General features: G+C 40.8%; 1 long non-coding RNA gene across 1 annotated transcript; it reads left to right on the top strand.

Annotated features, from left to right (window-relative positions):
- The first annotated feature begins 12968 nt into the window (after nucleotides 1-12968).
- LOC142375603 (uncharacterized) lies at nucleotides 12969-14184 on the top strand. The gene is made up of 3 exons (XR_012769001.1): nucleotides 12969-13078; nucleotides 13916-13985; nucleotides 14059-14184. It is a non-coding gene; the product is annotated as an uncharacterized LOC142375603 (long non-coding RNA).
- Nucleotides 14185-19674: the final 5490 nt, after the last annotated feature.

Below are 19674 nucleotides of genomic sequence, written 5' to 3' on the forward strand. Positions count from 1 at the left end.
ACCCAGATGATAAGGGGCTCTAGCAAGCAAACAGCTGCAATGAAGCGAGGTTTGCAGATGGAGCCAGAGGTCCTGGCAAGCTATTCTGAATTAATGCGAGTTAACGTGCTGCCTGTTGGGCTTGTCATTTCCCCTGAAGCACCGCATCTTGGGGCTAGTCCTGATGGTAGGGTCTATGACCCTTCAGAGTCACCGCCATTTGGACTTGTAGAAGTGAAGAGCACAACAAAACATGATGTTTCGCAGGTTGCACACCTTAAGAGGGAAAATGGAAATGTCATCCTCAGGCAGTCACACCGGTACTACTGGCAGGTCCAGGGACAGTTAGCAGTAACCGGGCTTGAGTGGTGTGACTTTGTGACAGATACTCAGGCAGAATTATATGTTGAAAGAATTTTCCGAGATGATGCATTCATACTCAAAATGAGGGACAAATTAGACCTTTTTTACTACACCACATACATGGATGTGTACTGCAATGAAATGAAATCCACCTGAAGCAGAGGCAGGGTTTACCCAGGCTAATGGCTTGTGTGTCTTGAAAATATTTACTGTGTTGCTATAATGTGATTTATTTTTTTTAGCTATTCAGTTGTGCATACTCTCATCAGTTAAATGAATTACTCAACATTACCTGAGTCATGGCACTCAAGGCCCAGAATGGTTATGAATTCCAATAAATATCTTCAGTCTCAGATGAATCAATTGAAAGTGTATTTATTGCAGTGTTAATGATTTCATTTTACCTGTTTGTGGTAGTTTGGCTAAATTATATTCCTACCTCGTAAAGGAACAGTGACAAAGAGGCAGTTACATGTAAATATTAAAAATGATAAACAAGGTGGCATGAATACAAAACACAAAATACATTCATGTGTGCTTAGGAAGTATTTCAGAACTGTGAGCTTAATACTTAATAAAGGTCTTTTAAAGTTAACCATTACACAGCAATTGTACCAGATCTGGCTGACGGTGCCCATCAAAGTGAGCGGTACAGGTGAGTCCCAGATGTGATTCGATTTAATTCGGCCTATTACCCTCTCAACTACAATCCTGAGACGGGCGATCGCCTGTGTCTTCTCAGTGTCCTCTCTTGTAAATTGGGCTGAACGTTTGAAGGGTGGAATGATGAGTTTTGCTCCAACATTAGAGAGGAGATCATCAATGAGAAAGCCTTTGTCTGCCATCACTTCGTCACCTGGCTCAAGCAAGGGAAGGATTCCGCTGAGCTTTGTTATCTCTTTGTCAGAGATGCTTCCAGTGTACAGCTTTGAAAAGAATGACACTAACCCATGGGGGGTGACTCCAATTAGTGCCTTTAAGGTGGTCCTGTTTTTATAATGGGAAAACATTTCTGACTGCAAGGTCAGTGAAGAGGCTGCAGCCACAGCAACCTCGGTACAATCAAGAATCACACGTACATTGGGAAAGTGTGTCTTGAATTTGTCGGGCATGACCAACCTTATTTTGTCCCTACCCACCCAAAGAGGAATCGTCGCCAGGACTGCAAACAGGTAGTTAGCCCAAGTGATGGTCACTCGGCTAACTGTGGCTACACTGGTGCCGAACAGGTCAGCTATGAGCTGCTCCTTCATTCCAACAGCTACTCGCATAGAGTACATGAGGAACTCGTCAATTAATGGCATCCTGCGAGAGGGGCTGGGTCCGATGTCTACAATGGCTCTCTCACCCATCCTCTGAGCTTTGCTCCAGTGGATGAGTCGAGACGCAGATGGTGCAATGTGTTCCCAGAAGATCTTGAACACAGATGGAAATTTAGTGTAGAATTTAATTTGAGCATCAGACACACAGTATTTACTGAAGACAGTTGGGGATGGCAAGGCTACCCTCTCCAGTTGAGCTTCTAATTCTTCGATGTAAGATGTCACCTCATGTACAACACCTGTGGTGATCAGAAGACAAAATTAATTCAGTCCTTTATACAATTTACTGAAATTATACAACCACTTTGTGTGGAAATGCTAGATCCCTGTTGATAACGTGTTAGCCTATACAAAGTAGACTACTAAGACAAGAACATAACCAGTGTTTCCCGCAGCGCATTATAGTTAAGGCGGCCACCTTAGCAAACTCGCACTGCCGCCTTACCAACGTTCCCAAAAAAAAAACATTTTTTTTTTTTTTTTTTTAAACCGAAGTAATAATGCTTTGCCAGGCTCAGACATTAAAAGACAGCATTGATAACATTGAATTGCGACACCTACTGGTTGTTAATGTAAATAGTTAATAATGTAAATAAAAAAGTGTTACAGCTCTTAAACAGCTCCGTTATTGCTCTAACAGCCCCCGTCCCATTCCAAGTACCACACCCCTCCCGGCCGACTCACCACCTTGACTAAGCAATTTCCTGCGGGAAACACTGATAACGTACTACTAGCCAAGGAAGACAGCAATATGAGGTAAGAAATACTTTTAAACTATGTGAGTTCAGCACAATGGCACGTTCTGTCACTTCACACATTATATTATGCTAGTTGTTTACAAGAGGTAAAATGTCTTACCTGCCGGGGGTGGCGTAGCATAGTCGTGGTCCAGTTTAGCAGCCTTCTTTGCTATTTCTTTTTTTTGTTCTTCCAATGCCAGTAAAGACAGTTGTACAAACTGCCGTTTTTGGGCACGATCATACACTGACTCCCTGATATTATGAGGAGTGAACTTATTCCAGCTAAACAAGGTTGGAACCGCATCTGTTTTTAGCCTGCTAACACTTAGCCCCTGGACGTAATTCTCCGATGTGAAATGACGGCTGCACACTAACGTACAGCCCTTTTTAATCACAAAATCTGGTCCTTCTTCTCTCCTTATCGCCTGAACCCACTTTTTTTTAACCTCGACATTGCTGGGGAAGTTGTGGAAATGCAGATAAGGATTCTTCACAGCATAAGATGAGCAGCCCGGGACTCCAGTTGTAGCTCCTGTTCTTAGCTTCGGCCATTGTTAGCGGAAGTAAGTTACCATGTCCATTGCGTATTTCCGGTAAAAATACAGGAAGTGTGAAAAAGGCCTACTGGACCGCAAAAACCTTCAGCGTGTGGTGAGGACGGCTGAAAAGATCATTGGAGCCACTCTCCCCTCCATCTCAGACATCTACACCTCACGCTGCATCCGCAAGTCAACCAGGATTCTTAAAGACCCCACCCACCCCTTACATAGACTTATCTCACCCCTCCCATCTGGCAGAAGGTACCGCAGCATACGGTCTGTCACCACCAGACTACAAAACAGCTTCTTCCCCCAGGCCATACGACTCCTCAATGCTCAGAGACTGATCTGATCACCTCTGTTGTCCCAGCTGTTCTTTATTGTTGCTGTTTGTTGCACTGAAAAACGTCTCGAGAAACGTTATTTCATTGCACTGTATACTGTGTATATGGCTGGAATGACAATAAACCCTCTTGAATCTTGAATCTTGAATGAAGAGAAGCTAAAACAGTTCTCATCAGAATTCTGGCTGCAGCTTTTTGGATCGGCTGGAGGCTTTTCAGAGAATTTTTGTGAAAGCCCAATAATAAAGAATATAGGCTGATAATTACTCCTGGATCAAGAGTAGGTTTTTTAAGTAAATATTTAATAACAGCAACCTTAAAAAGCTGAGGTACATATCCCGTCAACAAAGACAGATTGATCAAATCCAATATGGAAGTATTGATTAAGGGGAAAATCTCCTTGAACAGTCTGGTTGGGATTGGGTCTAAAATACAAGTTGATGAAGAGACTATTATTATTATTGTTGTTAGCTCACCGTTTAAATGGACAAAAGCTGTTAACATATAAAACAGGTTCTAAAGCTTCTGTACTTGATGAGACATCAGTGAAAATGGTGGGAAGGATTCCATGAATCTTCTCTCTAATAGAAACTATTTTATGAGTAAAGAAGTTCATGAAATCAGCGTTAAAGGAATACCTGGCTCAACAGAGCTCAGACTCTTTGTCAGCCAGGAAACAGTGCTGAAAAGAAACCTGGGATTGTTCCTATTCTCTTTTATGCTGAATGTATAAAAATTATACATATATAATTATAATTATATATATATATTAGATACTATCATACTATCTTTCCAGTTTTCTTGCAGTCTGCTTTTCAGCATGCAGCTGTGAATTATACCAAGGAGCCAACCTCTTCTGACTAATTATTATAATTTTTTACACATTTTATGAATTATCCAGTTGCATACATAATTTCATGTCTCTTTGAATGGCTTTTTTTTCTTCCCTGCATTGTCTTGTTCTGTTTCTATTTGTCCCTTGTCTTGTATCTTGCAATATAAAGAAAATGGCTGAATCGGAAATTTTTACATACATGGTCTTGTTCCCAAAGGATGACCCATTTCAATGTGGAAAACCTTACAGGATCTTTAAATTTGGTTCTGAAAAGGTTAATTCAGGATCCAAATTGAAAAGACGGCCCCCAACAAGAAGCTTCTGGGCTTCAAATGTGCTCTCTTGCGCAATGGGTAGCATCTTTGTTACTCCTCTCAATGCACGATGAGACGCAGGTTTTCTTTTACGGGTTTTATTCTTAAGGCAATCTTCGGAAACCTCCCAAAACCATGAAAACTAAAACACAATACACAGTATTAGAGCGGCGTCAGCTAAAACGCTGGCACAAATCAGACCATTACGGCATGAATAAACTAAATAACAACAAAACAAACCTCGTTGGCTGCGTGCATGAAATGAGAGACAGTAATGTCCTTGGTGTCTTTAGTCCTTGTCATGAAGTTGTGTTTAAACGTCCTTATTGCTGACTGTAATGAGAGCTTGTCTTCCGTAGCTGATTCCTTGGCGAGCTAATGTCCTTCTGGCGTTTAGCTGGCCACGTTAGGGTGTTACGTCACACGCACGCACATTGAGGTTGCACATCAAAATAAAAGTTTGCTTTTAAACACAGGTAAGTATCAAAAATAACCCAATAAAATCATTATAAAAATATCAAAACCCTTTGCATGAAAACACTTCTAAATGATGGCTTGCAACCGTTACAATCTTGTTTCATCCATCTTTAAATACAGTCTGGGGTTTTTATATAGTATGTCTTGAAGGGAAGTGTTGCCCAAATTTATTTAATGCATATATGAATAACACACATTTTGATGGTCATCTGTACAAAATAATTATTGATTATGCAACAGACAGTTTTGCCCTTTACCCACAAGGTAAGATGGAAAATGCCTGTATCTATAGTATAGTATAACAGTATAAATTTTGAATAAAATGCTTTTACATTCAATTTGTCAACCTTATATTTGTTTGTTACTCAATAAAATTTTTACCATTTCTGTCATTGAAATTGGCAAGGCAATTTTATTTATAGAGCACAATTCGTACACAGGGCAATTAAAAATTGCACAAGGCAATTCAAAATTGCACCTTTAAATGATGCACAGACAAGTTGAACTCTTTGGAGAGGTCACACGAGTTGAGGTTTGACCAAAATGGAAGTCAGTTATTATTGCAGTCTTTTATAGGAATGCCTTATTTATGTGCTGCGGATTGTTGTGTGCCATGAATATGAAGCAGCAATTGCCTGATAAATCTGGGTTATATTTGGCTGGGAGGAAGCCGTAATAGCTGGACTCAAGGTCACACCAGGATTCTGCAGACACCATTCTGATGTAACAGAGAGAATGTCTAAATTACAAAGGCTGCCAATGTTGCTCAATGCGTCGACCCCAGCTCTGAGAGGTTCTCAGAAAATGGTTTCTCAGGTTGTTTCAGAGAGCTAATTCTTTTATAGAGCATTGCATGGTACAATATGGTCAGTATGGCTGTATTGCTATTTTCTTCATGAAGTTCAGGGTTGTGTTAATGCAGGGTTGGCCAACCAGTCAGAGACTAAGAGCCGCATTTTTTACTGTGTTACCACAAAGAGCCCCATCAGACACATGGGCACACATGAACATCACCCCATCCCTTCCTCTCTCACACACACCTCTGCTCAGCCAAATTTTTGTAAATGTCACACACCAACATGATTGTAGTGACTAATATCAAAAAACAAAGTTGTCGCTGAGAGGCAGAGGGTGAGGGGTTTGCTGATTGTCCGATGGACTGTACAAACAAAAACATTCGCTGAGATCAAAATGCGTTTTACTGGTTTTATTCAAGAAGTAGCACAACTTATCATAACGTCCCCAAAGTATGAAACTAAATCACAGCGATCCAAATCACTCAACAAACAATAACCAAATATAACAACCCAAATATACCCCGTGAAATGACATATTTACACTTCATACATACTACATACCTTCATGGCTCCTACAATAACGACAGAAATAGACTCCTACACTACTATGACCACAGGCCAGTCATTTTCAACAATGAACATTGTGTGCACTGTCTCACACACAAACTCTCAGTTCAACCAAGTCCACAAACAAAAACACAATAATTTACAATAGCGTTTTTCTCTTAGTGGGACTTCTGGCATTCCTTGCCCTGAACAATCCTCTTCAAATCTGGCTCGTATTCCGTTGTTGCCATTCGAAGCAATTCTTTCACATGGGTGTCAGTCAGAACAGATCGATGCTTTGATTTCAGGTGTTTAAGGGTAGAAAACACAGATTGGCAGACGTATGTTGACCCAAACATTGACAGTATCTTAAGCGCAGTCCGTTTGACATTGGGATATTTTTCCATTTGCATACTTTTCCAGAACTCAATGGTCCCTTCCCTTAAAGCAGGTTTCAGAGGGTCCTCCTCACAAAGATTGATCATCTCCAACCGTAGCCTCATATGTGACTAGCGGGGCTTTCAAACAGTCCGTCTCCGCATCAAATGAGTCGACGAGGAATGTAATCTGTGGCCTTTTCAGTTGTAGATCACAGAAACGGGTCACAAAGCTTTTGTGTAGGTTTTCGTGTACCAGAGTGCATATCTGGCTCTTTGCTTATTCAGGGCGGCGCCAGTGACTTGCCCCCTGGCTTTTAGTAGAGTGGGAAAATGCGTTAAATTTCTCTTTTGAATATACGCCTTGAACAGCTTCAGTTTGTTGACCAATGCAAACACACTTTGCTACGGAAGCCCAGAGCGGACGTGGTACGTTTAAACTTTTTTTTGATGGTTTTAATTAATAATAATGGTAATAATGGTTTAAGAGTTAATTATCTCGAGATAACGAGTTAATTTACAGATGGTTTTCGAGGCCACTTTTTCTCCCCAGTCCGCCCCTGTTTATATGTGTTTATATGTATTTCTGGCAAAGATGCACCCATTTTTACCCCCCTTTCATTGAAAACTGAATAAAGTAACCTATGAATCAAACATGGAATGTGGAGCGTTTGAGTAACAATTCTGCTTGTGAAAATGCACAAAGCAAAACCCGCTGGTGTGACAAGCATTTGAAGAATGGAATCAGGTTTAACACGCACCAATTACAACATAGACCTGCCTTCATTAAGTCTCAGGAGAAACCGATCTCACATCAGGGTTATACCAGAGACTGCCAGAGAGACTAGATTTGGCCGGACCATAAGACCACCTAACAGGATGGATTTGTAGATAGAAAGCTGGGGTGTTTCACAGGGCAGAATAAACCCTACACAGCTTGGGGACCTGGGTAGTCGACCCTGACCCCTAGAGAAGAAAGATGTTTGATGTTTGTTCAAGGAAAAAAAATAAACGGTTATTTGATGTAATACCAGATTTTAACGAGGATATACGTTTACGAGTGATATGCATTACTGAAAAGAAAAAAAACAGAGAGGAAAGGAAAAGTAATGCTGGTTACTTGAATATTTAGTGTTCAAGTAACCAGTTCACTATGTTTACTGTTCAAGTCAATTAACAAATATGGTAAAAGAAAAGAAGTTCCTTTGAGAGTCTGACAGTTAACTAAAGGGGGGAGATGTAGCGAGAGCAGATGTGTACCTGTTGAGAAGGGAACATATAAGGGGATGGACAGACAGGAAGTATAGGTGTGTGTGTAATGCAGAGTTGTAAATAAAGAGAACTGCAGACCAACAGATGTCTCCCACCTGGAACTATATACCGACTGCCTAAACGCAGCATGTAACATCCCCTTCATTGTATGGCTTTTTAGACCGTGCAATATTCCAAGCCAGTTGATACGATGCAAGCGTCACGGTCTCTGAGTGCTTCGTACATTTTTGGAAAACCTGTACCTGCTTTTCTGCTTGACTTTTCAAAGTGACCAACTTGTGCTTGCGAAATTCAGTCCCTTTTGGAAATTCCTGATTAATGTTAGCATAAGCCTCGCTTCCACTATGCTGTCCAATACGGTTCGGAACGGTACGGGTCGGGTCGATTTGGGGTCAGCTTTGCGTTCCCACAGTACAAAGGGGACCCTCAGGGGTGGGTGGAGTGCGTGCCGAAGCGTAAACAGCAAATAACAAATAGTATTCATAATTTGGAACCACCTCCAAGCTTCTTCAGGTTTATGCGACACTGGCTTGCGGTCCGGTTGACACCAAGTTGGAAAACTTTTTCGTTTGGCACAGCGCCATCGAGCTCCCGCTGCACAGCCTCCTCACCAACAACGGAGAGCAGAGCCTGAAACAGGTCCTGTGGGCTAGTGTAACCGTTGTCTGCGTTGTGTTAAGTTTTTTAGATGAAGGACCGACACACTTAGCTTCAGGATTGGACTTTTATTGCCTGAATAACGATAAGGAATACGACTGGTCAGCTCACGGTCAAGCACAGCATGGGCTCAATCCTCGTGCACTGGCTTGTGTACAACAACAGGTAAAAATAAATGTGTAAACAAAAACACATGTACCTGAATAACGATAAGGAATACGACTGGTCAGCACTCGTTCGGCACAGCTTCATGAGAGAAAAGTTAGCAAGTTTAGCTTAGCCTTCGAGCCAAGATCGCTAACAAACATTACATTACAAAATAAAAACACATTTAGTCAAATGCAATGTTGTCGCCATCTTACTGAGCATGATATACGATAATAATAATAATAATGCTAACCGCATTATTACATTAAATACAGTTTCAGTATAACGCTGTGCTTTGTGTAACAAACCTACCATGGACTCAATGCTCGTGCACTGGCACTGCGCCTACATCACAGCCCATATTTATGTACTGAGGAGAGCCCTTCCGACCAGTGAGCATCCAAGATACATGAACAACAGCAAATATGATTGGCAGTCACTGTGGAAGTTGAATCAACAGCCAACCCGTTACACTAGGTACCCCAAGCAGAAGGGTTACAAAAATGGTAACGGTACGGGACGGATCGGTACGCTTTCGTGGTAATGGAAACACTGAAATAAGCGAACCGTTTCGACCCGTACCGGACTGCATAGTGGAAACACGCCAATAGAGTGAGCTGAAGTGGCTCGCTCTCATCTCGGTCACGTGACGCATCAACGCTGATATTAAACCCGTGAACCAGGCAAAATGAGTCAAAAACAGACGTGTTTGGAGAGTTTCTTCCCAGTGAGGACACAGAAGAAGAGGCTGTGACCACTAAGAAAAAGAAAGCTGCATTTTGAAGGCATGTTTAAGTGTTACCATAGCAACCATACAAGCCCCATACACACACGTCGCTGCTATTTACTCGCTACTCGCTCACTCGCCTACTCGCCACTCGCCACTCGCTTGGGTGCTTTTGCTGACTTGGTGTGTAGAAGTTGGGTGGCCACTGTTTGGAGAACACTGGGGGAACGTCACCTGTCAATAATCTGTATTCTGCATTTTAATTGGCTACTCGCTTTTACTCGCTTACTCGCGTCGCTCGAAGTTGAAATATGTTCATCTCGGAATCCGCCCACATCGCATCGCTTGTACTCGCTTGTACTCTCCTCGCCTACTCGCCTCCTCGCCTCGCATGAACACATAGACATTCTATTGACTTCACTCGCTGAGCGAGTAAATAGCAGCGACGTGTGTGTATGGGGCTTTAGGAGGCAGAGAGTCAGGATGTCAGGAGGACGCTGCTAATAAAGTTACATACAAGTACACAGTGGATTCAAGTTTATTATTATATTTACTAAATACCACAGTGTCTGTGTTGGTCGTATCATTTTATTTTGTAGTATTTATCCGCCACACCTGAAAGGCCGGTCCGTGAAAATATTGTCTGACATTAAACAAAATGTTAATGGAGCAAAAAAGGTTGGAGACCGCTAGAGATGGGAATCGAAAACCGGTTCTTGTTGAGAACCGGTTCCCAGTGTTTCAATTCCTTGGAATCGTTTGGCGATTTTGGAAACGATTCCCTTATCGATTCCAGTGGGCGCGAATGACGTCACCACGCAACGTTGTGTGGTGAGTCCAGCGCAGCCAGCAGCCAAGCGGTACAAACGCTCAAAAGTTTGGTTACACATCCCTAAAAAAGACGACAACAGGGCAACTTGCAAAGTGAATATTTCACCAAAGGGAGGAAATACTACCAACATGCAATAACTATGAATGAATGATTAACGTCTGTGAATTTTAACCCAGCAACATTAGCAACGTTAGCATGTCCTCGGCTAACACTGCAGGTAACTAACTAAATAACCAGTGTTGTGCCAGTTCACAGCTTTTCTGAACTAGTTCAAGTTCAGTTCATACATGCTCAAAGTGAACAGTTCACGTTCAAAGTTCACAATTTTAATTCTGAACTAGTTCAAAGTTAAGTTCATTTTACTTTTTTCGTGAGATATTCAAATAAATACTTTTTTTCACACTACGAGCTAGAAATCACTATACGTTCTTTGAAACTGCTCATTGTAGACATTTGCTCATGACACTGCAATTGTGGGTTTCTTACCAGGTGATGAAACTTGCAGCAGTACAGACAAGGTAGACTAGTTCTATACTTAGTGCAATGAAATCTACCAGCATTTAATTAAAAAAAGAATATATAATATGAAATGCCGTCGGGGTCTTGGTTTGCAAGAGTGCAAAATTGTTTTAAATGTTCATAAGGAGAATCGGTGTCTGTCTCCGTGCCATCACTTCCACTAGCCTTTTTTTTTTTTTTAATTGCAGCGCGCGCTCTCTCTCTCTCTCTCTCTCTCTCTCTCTCTCTCTCTCTCTCTCTCTCTCTCTCTCTCTCTCTCTCTCTCTCTCTCTCTCTCTCTCGCTTGCTTGCTCCTCCAGCCCTCCGCGCTCTCGTCGTTGCCTGCTACGCGGCGTTGTTATGCCTACCCCGCTCTGCTATATTTAGTCGTGCGGAAGCCAGTATGTTATTCAACTATTCTCAGCCGGACACTACGTTGCCCGCAATGCATTGCGCACACAATGTCAAAACCATGTCTGTCTGGTGATACATGATTTAAGCGGCACCAGCGTGAATACAGGAGGGAGGAACTTTTTTAATGTGCGAACACGCACATTAAAAAAAAACGCAAATTTTGATATGAACGTAAGAGTCGCATGAAAACAGACACAGAGCCGCGGGTTGGCCACCCCTGTGTTAATGTGTCATTTTAATCAGTTTTTTTTACAGTTTGCATAATTGAAAATCTCTCTGGGAAATGGAACAACTATCTGTTTTACAGTCTTTCAAGTGAGCAATCGAGGTGAGAAAGTGGTGTGCATGTATTTTGTCAATCAATATTTGCCGTTCCCCTGTGTTGTCCACTAAGCTGAGAAAAGTATAGCTGAAGGCTACATTTTAATAACAGCCCCTAAAGTCACTAATTTTTTGATGATCATTATTTTGACTAGTTCTAATAGGAAATAGTACACTTAAAGGAGAATGGCATTGCCCTCATAATGGGAACAATTTTTACTGTGACATAAATATGTAAAATATTACATCAGACTGTGAGAGGTCAATGTGTAAAAGAAACTAAGGCCATGAGCTTATTATTGCCATTAAAAAAAATACTTTACCAAGAAACACTCACTATTGAGACTAATATGAATGTGTATATGATTTGCATTTCTACTTCATCCCCACAATGGTGTCACAGTCACCTTTAGCTGAGTCTTTACAAGTCTCCCCACTGAGCAAAGAATGTCTTGCTATTGATTCCACCATCACCATAAACACAAAGACATTGACTTCTGCTTTCAGCTATAAGGGATCACAGTGTGTCTCCATGTAATCATTAATCTGGATTTACAGTGCACAGCCCCATCAGTAAGTGATTGTACCATAAAACTGATAACAGTGTAAATGCCCTTAGCTCCCCTTCAGGAAATATTGAAAAAATGTGTAATACTTTTTTGTTCTTTGTACAATTTCTACTTCAATGTAATTATAACTTCATCTAAATTAGAATTTTGACAATGTAATGCTTCAGTTAATTCAGTCAATAACATTGACTTTGGTATGGAGAATATCAACCAGGACCATAACACATCTCCTGCTTGCTTTTTTTGTCAGATGTTTAATTAATCCTTTACTTCCTTTAATGATAATAGCAAATGTAACAAGCGTCGCCTACAGCTAGCCAGGCCCGAATAGCTGGAGTGGACCTACCTAGCTTAGCTAATTCTGTTAGCTGTCCCTTAGGAAAATAAAATAGATTTGATTTTGAAAAACAGAGAAAAAAACTACATAAAAACACACACAAACTTGGGTTAAGATTACTGTATTTTCTAGTTCTATAAGTGCGTTGGTATTGTAATACCAATATTTGAAGAAACACCGCTGAAGCACCAGACTTCCACCACACCTTGTCTGAATGTGTTTATTTTCCAAAGGTCAATTGTACAAATTTAAAAAATTTTATTGACTTAAAGTTCCCATGGCATGGTATAGTAGCGGCACTTTAAATGGGCTTTCGGAGGCTTCAGGATGTTGTACCCCCAGGCGTTCTCAAAATTCACCCGGAAAACGCAGATTTGGCCTCTTAGAAGAAAGCCGTATTTCAGCGCTCTCTCCAGTGCCCTGTTTTCCTAATGAGAAGCAAGGAGGAGCGCGAGGGGTGTGTCATGGCTGAATGGGGGAGTGTCTGATTCTCTGTTTTGGCTCTCCGCATGTTAGCTGCCTGCTAATAGAAAAAAAAAAATAGAAATGGCAGGTGAGCAAACCATCGTACCGTTCGCCTTCGACCCGGAATCGGACCCTGAAGCCGAGGCGCAGGCAGTTCAGCAACAAACTGCAGATCAGCAGCGCCTTCAGCAAAACGTCTCAGAATGGTGAGTTTGAAATGTTTTGTCTGTAAACGTTTATAGTTGGGTCGGTCCGAACCACTGAGGTGCGCAGATATAGCAGTCGCTTAGCCTACAGTAGCCTAATTAGAGCAGAAATTGTAGTCACTACATCAGGACTACCTAAAATATTATTTTTGCTAACAAAACGTATAAGTTCCCAACTTATTTTGCAATGTGGGCACGTATTTGCAGTGCTAACATTAGTGAGTATGGCTGCTGGCATCTCCAGTCTCTACACCAAGTAACTTTCTCAATGTCGCCTTGCATTGTACAACAGTAACACTGCCAAAGTATTTCCCATAGTACACATTGCCAACATGTTATGAAAAACAACTGTAATAAACGCTGGCGGTGGGTAATTTCATGAAAATTGCAATTGCAATTACCCCCACAAACACTGTCCTGTTTGGCAAATGATTCTCCACCCAGTGTTGACATAAGGGGAGCGATTTATAACCAAGTTTTCTAGACAAAAAGGTTTACATGCTATAATATACAAAAAAAACATACCTCATCATATCCTGACCAGGTGCTGGATCCAAAGTGTAACTACACGAAGTGAAACTTATGCTACATATTTCTGTGTACACCTTTTTTAGTAGCCTGTCTTCACTGGAAACAGCCAGCTGTGCGTTGCCCATGTAGTTATACAGTAGCCTATGGCATGCAAAAAACATGATAGTATTCTGACCAGCATGTAATTATTCTCCATGCTCACCTGTTAACTCATTTACTTGCCACTAAAGATGTTTCATTGTTATATTTGCCGGCATTACCTGAAAACAGAATATCATTACACTGTCTTTTTTTTTTAAATAATAGGTGTCAATGTGGAATTTGCGAGATAATGCCCACAGAAAGGGAGAATAGATGCTGCATGGAGATCCCTCAGGTAACACTGTAAACATTTCGATCCACCTGTTCCTGAAATGACACTTACCATGTCTAGTTCTAATCTTTATTAGGTCACAGCACTACTAGGAGAAGTGGCGGCAGAGCCAGCATGTATGCTGGATCATCCAGGGTTTGAGCCGGTTTGTCTCAATGTATATTCGCTACAAACCGCTGGGCGAGTCTACAGGCACCATTTTGGCAGTTTACGCCTGAGAAGAACGCATCGGTAAGCGTTGTAAAATAATTACTCATAGCCACATACATAGAGTTTACAGTATACCCACCCAATAGAGCCTGATAATTCAACTATGCAGACAATATGAAGAGTGTTTGTATATTTATTTACAAGACATTATTAAAACACAATCAAGAATAATCCATAGGAATATGTAAATATGTACAACATAGCAATAACAGAAGAACAACAACATTCTCTGCAAGTGTCGTTTTTTTCTATCTGTTCTTCCAGGCGCTTCAGGTATTTGGCCTACAGGCAGTTTGTGGCGTGGTGCTGGGGCTTTTTGGGTCGCCGGATCAGAGTGGTCATTCCTGCCTGTGTGGTCCTGCGTATCCGTGCCGAGTACCCCGATGATGAAGGACACTGCACCGGGTTTAGACTGCCTCGCGTGTGAAAAATTGGGTCCATCAGGACATCCACATACCCTTTCACACAGAACATTCATACACACTGTACACGCACAACAGTTGTATATTTCAGTTAGTCATTTGTACATTTCAATGTTTATTTATATATTTATATTTGTTCTATATATATTTATGTTTGTTTAGATTTCTATTTCTCACATTTTTTGTATTCCTATTTGTTGGAATTAACCTCAGTAAATTTGATAAAGGCAAAAGTAGTTGGACTTGAATTCTTGAACTTTTGAGGTCTTACCAAAGGTTGGCTTAGTCTTTTGACGTTTGATTGTGCACTCTCCCTTCTTGGATTTGGGAAAGGAGATTTTGAAGAGAGGTACACCGTCTGCTGTCTGGGCCTGTGGTCGGTTCGCATTTTCATTAAAGTGGATCGCCGCCAAGTACAGTCTGAAAGTACAAGAAACAATGTGTAAACAGTGTTTCCCACAGAATTTTCATTTGTCATGGTGGTGGGGGTTAGCTGGTAGAGACACATGCATCATCATGGGAGAGCATATGAAAAGCTCTTTTCCAAAATGCTATAAAAGCTATTCTCATTACTTTTTTTAAATCTGATTTTAAGCATCAGGAAAAGTGTTATTAGCTGAGATTTACATAACATGTTGAAACATTTAAATGCTGCTTTTAATGGTAGTAACAAATAAAACAACATTTTTGAAAGAAGGTATAAAACATTTTGGAAAAAGCTTTTCATATATTGTGAAGTTTCATAGGAACTATGATCTGAAAACCCCCTAAAAGTATACATTTTTTGGTAAATCAAATATAAATTACATTCACAAGACAATCTTTTCAGGGGACCTGGTCTAGGTGTTTTGTGCCTTATAGTGCTGGAGAAACCCGGCTCAATTATGACATTTCAGACAAAAACTTTCAACAACTACAAGCTAAAACATCTCACCTGCAAAGCATTCCAATATAGAGAAAGACAACATTCTTAGGTGTGGCTGCAGTCCTAGTGACAATGGGGTCAGTCTGGCAGGCAGCATCCCTGCTCCGGGATGTCTGGACGTGAGCACTTGATGTGCTGGCCAGTGAAGAGTTGAACCTGATGCAGACAGAGAGCACACATCTCATGGTTCGAAAGCCGAGCATTACACTCGTGATAAACTGACGTGTCCCGACAGATTTGAAGTCAAAATTGTGTTCGAATTGACAGATACATAATGGTGTATGTTCGAGGGTAGTCAGCAAACGTTTGCTAAACATCCTTCACCTAGCCACAACACCCGATCGCATATCACACACGAAAGACGCAGAAACGACTCGACGTTTTAAAAAAAAAAAAAAGGTCACCAAACCGTAACAAATGCTTTCAAAATATAAAGTCACCAATCTAAAGAAAGGCTTACAAAATATGAATTGTTATCGTCGGGCGTCATTTTCCGTGTAACAGACGTATCTAGCCGCAGAACATAACTAGACTTGCTCACCTAAGTATTCATGCTGTATGTAGTCCCCTACACGTAAGATACTTGGTCAAAAGACAAATGTCTTGTTTTACAACCAATTTTCCAAATCTAACCAGTTTAACAGAGTATTGGTTTTGTAGCGCAGTGTAGGTTTCATGGATAAATACCTCCACAGCTAATGTTGGCTAGTTAGCTGTCACCCATAAAGTGCTAGCGGCTAGCAAATAATTATGACTTACTTGATCGGTGTGGGTAGCTGATGGACCGGCAAGGCTTGGCACTGATCCAGGCTTCAACTTCAGGTGTAGGGCAAAACCTGCCCTGTACTGTCCCAAGTTGTGAAAGCATTCCTCTGAAATGTGTCGCGCAAACACTGACGCTCTTTGGAACATGCATGGGCACCCGTACCTCTAAATGAAATTAGCCATTCCGTTTTCAAAGGGACAGAGGGTGGAAGCGCAAACATATTCTTCTCTTCATCTTCACATCCTGGCACAGTACATTTCGCATGGTAACGTCGTTTGGAAGCCATTGCTGTATAGTGACTGTCTTCAGTCGTGGCGAGTCTCGGTCTACTCCACATGAGTTGGGCGGGTAAGATACAGGTAGTTTACCAGCAGTGGAGACAGAGGGCGTGGCGGAGAGAGGGGGTGGGAAATTTTGATGAGCTCTATCCTGGCATGACGTCATACCAGGAGCCTTGAGTCAACGAGACACTTGGAGGCACTCTGTTCAAAACACGGAGGAAATGCTGGACTGCTCAGTGAATACATTTCGCAATTTCTACTCACTGGGGTGACTTAAGGAGGCTAGAGAAACTCATTTTAAGGCTCAAAAACCTCTGAAAGTGAAATTTTCATGCCATGGGACCTTTAAAGAAATTGAAATAAATTACATTCAGAGTTTTGACCTTTGGTGGCGTTTTAGATCCTCATTTCCTGCCACAGTACACGTTCAAAGTTTTTCTGTAATTTCTGTCAAGAAAAAAAAAAAATCTCTGGGTCTAAAGTAATGCATTTGTATCTGAAAACATTGCAAATGAAAGGTCTGTCAGAATAATCATGGTATTGGAATATGAAAAAACAATCAACCCACCTTACACAGGCGAGTTGTGTTCTTTTAAAAGATTGAACCTTTTGAGACTGATTGGATTGGCAACGAGCTTGGATTTCTCATTTTCCCTGAGTCTTCTTCCAGATTTTGTCCTGTGTTGGTCCACACTGTGGCAGAAAAAAGGGTCCTCCTCTTAAGTTGTGGTGGAGTGGTGTTTCCATGGATGATGATTATTGAAGGCTCTGCCACAAAAACTAGAAGTGTTCTTTCTCATCAGACAAGCAATGCTGATTAAGCTGCTGAAGTATACTCTGATTACCAGCTCACCTCTTAATCGTACTGCTTATTTTTGTGGGGTATTGTGTCTCAGTGTGTCTCTGTGTGCGTATTAGTTTATTATCGGAGCTGATGTGATAAGCTGTGTTGGGAGGTGGGATCAGTTACACCTACACATTAGTTCTATGACTGAGTCTGCTTCATCTCTGCTGGGATTCTGCTGGATTGATCTGAATCACTGGATATGGCAAGTGGACTCTTTGAAGTCAACTCAAAAAACTGACTTCCCACAGCACCAACCTTCTGTAGATACAGTACAGTACTGCTCCTTTGGTAGTTTACCAGCACTGGACTGTCACCACATTCTGAATGATCTATCTTTGACAAGATGGTGGCTCTGGCTGATACAGCCGAATATTAAATGGATACTATGTAATATGTTAAGTCATTTATTAGCTCAAATCAACATATTCATTCATAAATTAGTCCTCATTGGTGTAAAATTATCTCACTTATCACTTATCTGCGCGTTCACAGACTCGTGACTCGTTCATGTGTTTTGAAGGCGTGGTTTTGAGGGGTGGGCTGAAGGGACAGGCAAGGTTGTGTATTTTCAAAAATATAGCTTGCAGGAACCGTTTTTCCAAGATCTCAGACCCCACCTTTAAGTGTTGACAGTGTGCAATGCAATTGTTTCTGCTATGAAAATTTACATTTGTCTTTGATCTGAAAAGAGAAAGTGGAGGTGAAATTGATGAAATCTTCATGGGAAAACACAGATGGGTAGCTATTCATGAACTAGTTGACACATTTTGTGGTCCTGCTAAGAATCAGAAATCTTTTGGGAAGACACACACAAAGAATAAAGAACACAATTTAGCTTCTGTCCAGTTTTACGTATCACTTAGTATTTGGAGCAAAAATTCCAAGAGAGAGATTGGATAAAATATTAATTTGTATTTGCTGGGAATATTAAGCAAAAAAGTAATAAAATGTTTATATGTAAATGTATTCCCCTACTTGTTCCCAACCCCATGATATTCATATTCTCACTAATATATTGTAGAAATCTACTGTGTATTCATAGCCACAGGGGTATAAACTAATGGTGCCATAGCTATTCTTCCTAAAAAGGATGTGAGCTTCAATGGGATCTGAATCTGAGACCTAAACCAAGTCTTTATCAGAATTTTCAAGACCACACTAAGCGTTCCAGTCTGGTACTGTGAAACTGGACATCTGAAGTAGGCATAATGACCAAACCTGCATGGAAGGTACATTGTATTGACATGTGAGTGCTCTCAGCTTATTTTTTGTGACATAAATTTACATTATGGAATGCTGCATTAGACAAAATGACAAGAATAAAACTGCTGTTATTATTTGCTATTTCTTTGACAATAACATTTCTACAGTGACAAAAAAGTACAGACTACTCAGCAGTTTGAGAACAAATCCATTTTGAAACTGGCCTCCAGATACCCAGTTTGAATAAAGCTTGAAACACAAAAAACAATTGGAATACTGAACCGTTGTTTCAGGTTTGAAGTAAGCTGAAAGAAGACAGCAGGACACTTATCATATGCATAATTAAAATGAGCCATTATTAAATATGACTGATATTGAACCAGATCGCTTATTCCAGGGGCGTGCGTCAATTTGTTTATTGTTTAGGATAAATAATGGTTCGAAAAAAAGTAGAACTGTTTAATAATGCAGTACCAACGAATCTTAGTCAGACTTTGTTCAATGTGCCTTGAGTGCCACCCTAACAAAGGTCAGTCTAAAATTCATCCAAAGAGCCTGAGATGCTGAGCGGCGAGCATGAACATGCATAATTGGTTACTGGGGCAGTGTTTATACTGTACACATTATCCGTATTTCTTTGCCAACGTTTGTGCTACTATTGGGAAAAGATGATCACTGAAAACAATATTAGCACATCAAATATTGTACCAAGTTGTACATGGATTCTGCAGGACAACAGTTTCCCAAGCTAAACACAGTCCTTATTGTGTTTGACCATTAAGCTACTCCATACCAGTGTCAATCAGTTTATTATGGTAAACTCACATCCTACGTCTACAACACATTTATCTGTTAAAAAGCAAGCATCTCATGAGTTTTTCATTTGAGGCTTCATTCAATAACTCTTAGTGCCTTGATCTCTCCAAAAGATAATATAAGATCATTTAAAATAATTATTATTAGTGATCACAGTAAAGTGTACCTTTAAAAGATTTTAATTGTCTCACAATAATGCTATAGAATGTGGCCTGCACACAG

The sequence above is a fragment of the Odontesthes bonariensis genome, chromosome 24 (assembly GCF_027942865.1).
Source record: "Odontesthes bonariensis isolate fOdoBon6 chromosome 24, fOdoBon6.hap1, whole genome shotgun sequence".
Taxonomy (NCBI): domain Eukaryota; kingdom Metazoa; phylum Chordata; class Actinopteri; order Atheriniformes; family Atherinopsidae; genus Odontesthes; species Odontesthes bonariensis.